At 41.7% G+C, this 6134-nt stretch overlaps 1 long non-coding RNA gene across 1 annotated transcript in view; it reads left to right on the top strand.

The window, feature by feature from the left end:
* The first annotated feature begins 662 nt into the window (after positions 1-662).
* Positions 663-6134, top strand: part of LOC149748459 (uncharacterized) — a 165021-nt gene continuing 159549 nt past the window's right edge. The window contains exon 1 of the long non-coding RNA XR_016394395.1: positions 663-3239. This is a non-coding gene — a long non-coding RNA (uncharacterized LOC149748459). The remainder of the gene's footprint in view (positions 3240-6134) is intronic.

Genomic DNA, 6134 nt, shown 5'->3' with positions numbered 1-6134 from the left:
CTGACCACACACAAAGCACCTACTGGTAGCCATTATTTTATGGAGCTGGAACATCTTTCTCCAAGGGTGTTAGAATCCGTTGTCTCCTTCCTTATGTACAACACTCCCAAAGGGGATGGCGGAGAGGCACTGGCATTGTTGTGATTCCCCCAAATAAGAAAGACGCACACAGTCTACATAATACTACCTTCTTGTTATTAGGTCACTATGGTTTTTTTCTTGAGACATCTGCTTTCTCCTGAACATCAACTTTTCTATTTCAAATAAAGAAACATCTGTAAAGGTGATGTCTGATTGAGCAGAGAAGTGGCAAGCCTTTGAAATACCTGGGTCATGGGTGTTCTGAATGCCAAGTTCTGGGTTGTGTTTGGGACTCGTGAATTAAGAAATACTTCTAATGCAACAAACTCACAGATATAGAGAACAGACTTGTTGCCAAGGGGGAGGTGGGATAGGGGAGGGATGGATTGGAAATCTGGGATTAGCAGATGCAAACTATTATATATAGAATCGATAAACAACAAGGTCCTACTGTATAACACAGGGAACTATATTCGATATCCTGTTATAAACCATAATGGAAAAGACTATGAGAAAGAATATATATATATATATATATATATATATATATATATATATATATATACACTTATAACTGAATCACTTTGCTGTACAGCAGAAATTAACACAACATCGTAAATTAACTATGCTTCAATAAAATAAATTTTAAAAAAAGCAAAGATTTTGGTGCCAATGGCTTTAAAGTCATTAGCTATTCATCCGTTCAACTAAAAAAAAAAAAAGAAAGAAATGCTTCTAATGGTACTTATTAGTTGGTACATTAAGGAACTTAACATCTAGTCCAAGTATTTAGACCTATCCCACCTGTGGTTGTGGACTCCTAGGAACAGACATAAGCCTAGAAGGTGTGAACTTGTGACTGCTCACCTGAGCTGAACCTGTGGGCAAGACCTGTGGGCTGCCCTTTCTCAAGAACTCAAACTGGTTCTTAAGTTTATTCTGTGTGGGAGGTATCCTGGACTCCAAATCCTTAAGCAAGCATCCAGGTTAGAGTTCATGGTAGTTTATACATGAAAGCAACCTTGACCATTTACTTTTTCTTTTTGAGGAGTTGGTTAAGGGATGATGGCCACCTGGGCACATTATACTATGGAAGACCTATTGCTTTCTAGAAAATGGTTCCTTCCTTTACATATGTCATGAAACTATGTGTAGGTGTCGGCCTTTGGTATTTTTGATGATGAATAATAAGAGATACTGAATCGAATCAATGCTTTTTGTTATCACTCTAATGGAGCGTTGGACATTATTGCTCTAATGCCCTTAAAATAACTGAGTGAAAAATGAAAAACCCTCTTTCTGTTCAACTACAGCCAGTTAACTTCCTTATATAAAAGATGTAGGTTCTTTTTTTTATTAGGCTACAAAACTATTTCAAGAAAATGAAAACCAAATGTATACCAAACAAGCCCATGTGTCATTGGTCCATGCCTTTGGGCTCCAGGGCAGAGATCAGCCAAGTCTCCCTCTTTCCTTTGTGCCTTGAGGTGGGAATAAAACATATACCTGTTAAGAACATGCTTGTGTCATTGGATTAAATAAATGATGTATTAAAATAGCCCCAAGCATTTTGAATGGAACCATTCCAATGTTTGGTTAAAAGCTACTTAAATAATAAACACAGGATCATTAAGCTCCAAATACTTACTGTGGAAGAGAACAGTTCTTTATAGAGATTAATCTTAGTTTTTAATAGTCCTGAAATTGGAATATCTCTGATTTCTTGAAGTCTGTTGAGTAAGGGCCTGTGAATCTCTTAATCACCAATGCTCATGGAATTTAGCTCCAAAATGACAATTTCCACTTGAAATCAGTAGGAACTATTTACATACCACAAAAGCCTGTGGGGTAAGAAATGGATGAAAATATGACCAGAACAGCAAGCAATCAAGGAAAAGAATTAGATGCTACAGATGCATACACATAGTCAAACCCACAACCACATGCTCAGACACCCAATTTGTAAGGCTAAGTTCAATTCACGGCAAACATGGGATAGTTAAAAAAAATTTTGTTTCCAAAATTGAGAAAAGTGGTATTCAGTGGAAAAGATTTTGAAGAAAATATCTTTAATTTCCTTGCATATTACTCCTTGAGCCTTGCCTGCTCTCTTTTAAAAGACTGGATTCGCATAATGTTATCTTCTTGGCAAGCTAGGCCACTGTGGCACACACAGTGTAATCAATAAACAAGCAATTAAACGCCCTATTACAGAGGGAAGCAAGGCTGGCCATAATCCAACAAGAGCCTTCCCTGTCCTCTGTATTTATTAGACTTCGCGTTACCCTTGTTCACATTAGGCTTAATAAAGGCTAAAAGAGGTGCCAAAGGATAGATTTGTTGAATATTCGATGCCCGTTTTTCTCACCATCAAAGCATCAGCTCTGATTAAGAGGAACACTGTCTCCAGCAGGACCCAGAGCTGGAAGTAGCATTCGGTGGGTGGATGTCAAGTGCACAGATGTGATCTTTGAAGAACAGAAAATCAAATGAGCTAAAGTCGGACCAAACCAGATGCAGAGCCTCCAAGCTCAACCAAATGAACTGTAAAGAAGCAGTTGTTCTGCTAAGGCAAAGGGATCCAAAAGTTATCTATTTGATGCTGAAGTTAATAGGACTCTCCCAGCCTCCTCCATGCATCATCTTGAAGTTAACACCCCTTTTCCCTAAGATGAGGAAATCATCTTAGCACGAGTGCTGTAAAGGGATGCAAAGAGGATGACAATCTGTCAGAGCCTCACAGATGCAGCATCTTGATGGGTCCAGGGTCTGGGGGACGAGGTACTCATGCCCCAGGCTCATTCACTCAATTTATCAGTTCACCCAGAGGTAGTTCACTTCAAGGGAAGTGATTCAGGCTAACCCCAAGTTTGTAAACCAGAGAGACAGTGTTTTCCCAGCAGTGCCCACGCCTCCCTTTCTTGGTATGAACTTGCCTGGGGAACCAAATTTGCTTTCAAGGGATTGCTTACTAAGCCTCAGAAATGGAGCAAACATTTTGAGGACTTGTCATTCAGAGCCTTGTGAACCGCTCCCTCCTTCACTATAAGTGCAGCTTTCTGGAGAGAGCTTGGGAGGCCCCATGGTCTGTCTCACTTGACTTGAAGTGTAGAACCACTGATACATCTTTACCTGTGTCCCCATGTCCTGCCTATGAAGTAAGTCTGAGATTCTGTCTGTCTCTTCTGCATTTGCTTTTTTTCAATTCAGTTTACTTTCATGGCATGTCTTAGTGTGGGCCTGTTTGATTTCATCTTCTTTGGGATCCTCCATGCTTCCTGTACCTGGATATCTGTTTCCTTCTTCAGGTTTGGGAGTTTTACAGCCATAATTTTATCAAATACACTTTTTTTTAACATCTTTATTGGAGTATAATTGCTTTACAATGGTGTGTTAGTTTCTGCTTTACAACAAAATGAATCAGTTATATATATACATATGTTCCCATATCTCTTCCCTCTGGTGACTCCCTCCTTTAACCCCCATTTCTCTCTTCTCCTTCTGGGACCTCTATAGTGTGAATTTGGTACACTTGATGTTGCCCTAGAAATCCTTTAAGCTATTCTCATTAAAAAAAAAATTTTTTTCTGTTCTGATTGGGTGATTTCCATTATTCTGTCTTCCAGATTATTTATGCCTTCTTCTGTATCAGCTAGTCTGCTGTTAATTCCTTCTAGTGTGTTTTTCATTTCAGGTATTGTATTCTTTAGTACTGTTTCTTTTTTATATTTTCTAGTTCTTTGTTAAAATTCTCAACGTGTTCATCTATTCTTTTCCCTATTTCAGTTAGCATTCTTATTACTAATTCTTTGAATTTTTTATCTGGTAAATTGTTTTTTCTGTTTCATTTGTTGTCTTTTTCAGGGGTTTTCTCTTGCTCGTTCAATAAGATGAACTCCTCTGTCTTCTCATTTTCTTAACTTTCTTTGTTGTATGAAATTATGTGAAATAGTTACCTATTGAGGTCTAGAAGGGGTGTCCTTATGTAGCAGTGTCCTATACAGTCTGTGTGTGCCCAGTGCCTTTGGTAGGAGAGCTGGATTTGATGTGAACACAAGTCATGACTTTCCCCAGGTGTGCTGGCAGCGATCACCTTGGGAGCAGGTGGGCCTAGAGATGGAGGGGCTAGGGCCAGAGCCATGTGTGAGCCAGGGCTTCTCCTCTGCTCATTGGCCATCACTGCCCTATTTGGGTTAGGGATGGGTTCCAAGTTGCTCAAGTAGAAGACTTGAGGGTTGGGTCCAAGCTAGCTGTGTTTCCTACCCCTGCCCCAGCACTGGCACTCTTGCCCTAGAGGGGAGCAGGGCTGGTACAGGCACTTGGCGTGGGTCTGGGTGCAGGCTGTGGCGGTCCAGCTGCAGCCAGAGACCCAGATTGCTTCTGATGCTCTGCCTGTATAAGCTCCAGTAATGGCTGCTCTGCCCTGCTCTGACGTCACTTCAGGTCTGAGCCACCTTTGTGCCTCACAGCCGAGTTCTCTTCTAGGTCACAGCAGCTCTCACCCCAGTGTGGAGCTGCACTGTGGGGCAACTGGGGTCAGCGAGCTTGCTCTGTTCAGTCCGGCACATGCACTGCTGCAGTCCCGGAAAACTGGCCAGCAACCCATTCAGTTTGAATCCTCCCTATCTGCGTGTTTTGGGAATAGGCAAGCATGTGTGCATGCTCCTTACAAGTGTAGTCTAAGCTTTCTATGGCCCTCCTGTTAGTCCCACCAGCCCTCCAACCAGCCTAGGGAGCTAGGCTGTCTAACCTAGTTGGACTGGGGTCCAACTGGGGTTCCCAGTGTCCAACCCCAGGACTGGGGTGCCCAGTATGTGGCTCAAACCTCACTCCCCAGCAAGGTTCTCTGCTTGTGTGATCTCCCTCCTCTTCTGAGTCCCCTCCCAGAAGCACAGGTCCTGACCTGATTGCTTCTTTTCCCTTCCTACCCAATTCCATGTGGATCTTTCTTACATCCTTGATTGTGCAGGAGTCTTTCTGCCAGTCTCCAGTTAGTGAGAAATTGAGAACTTTTCCGCACGTAGATGTATATATTTTTTGGCCGGGCGGCATGCGGGATCTTAGTTCCCAGACCAGGGATCAAACCCATGCCCCCGGCAGTGGAAGGGTGAACCTCCAGGGGAGTCCCCGTGTAGATGTATTTTTGATGTGTTTGTGGGGGGAGGTGAGCTCTGCATCCTCCTACTCTACCATCTTAATTTTTATTAATTCTCTCACTCTAGCCCTCCTGCTCTGGCTCTTCCCATGCATTATTTTCTTTATAAAAGGGTTTTATTTATTTATTTTTTTTTACATTTGTTCCTGTCTATGGATTGTCCCAGTCAAGAGGTACTGGATCTGATAGTATCCAAAAGTGCTCTTGTGAGGAAGACTAGAACCCAGGACGCTGCTGGACGAAACCCCAGTAGGAAGTAGGATAACAGGCTGCAACATGAAGAGTCAAATCTTTTCTCCAAAGGAGTGATGAGTGGAAAGAGCAAAGACAGAAGGAATTTAAATGCTACCAAAACTTAATATCCCATAAGACTATCTGGCTGAAATTCAGGCTCCATCTCTAAGTAAAATTGCAAGATTTGACGTATAAAAATATAGGATTTCAAATATTGCACGGGATATCCCATCTGTTAAAAAAAATTCCTTGTTTTTCTCAAACTCAAGTATAACTGGGCTTCCTCTTAGTCTAGAGATTAGGATGTATCAGGCAACCTTATCTCTAGAGGTTGTAACCCAGGGGTTAGTAATCTATCAGGTAGAAAACGGTTTCAACCAAAGCTGTCCTCTACATTGGAGACAGTGTAGTGTTTTCAGAGGAAAGAAGTGCCACCTTTAGATAATATTTCTCAGACCTGAAAACATATTTGTTGCTTCAAAAGCTCGTATTTCTGATCAAATTAGGCCAGCTCTGCCCCACACTCTTTCTAGTTGGATGTCCTTGAACTTAAGGTCGCTTATCTTCTCCGAGTCCCAGTTTACTCATCTCTAACTGCTTCGAGGACTGAATGGTGACTTATAAAAAAAAGTACTTCACAGACTTGTAAAGTGCTGTACAGACA

This window comes from Delphinapterus leucas, chromosome 9 (assembly GCF_059928025.1).
Source record: "Delphinapterus leucas isolate spDelLeu-1000000601 "Yukka" chromosome 9, BTC_Dleu_Yukka2, whole genome shotgun sequence".
In the NCBI taxonomy this organism is placed as follows: domain Eukaryota; kingdom Metazoa; phylum Chordata; class Mammalia; order Artiodactyla; family Monodontidae; genus Delphinapterus; species Delphinapterus leucas.
The sequence above is the reverse complement of the archived record's forward strand: the minus strand, read 5'-3'. Positions and strand labels throughout refer to the sequence as shown.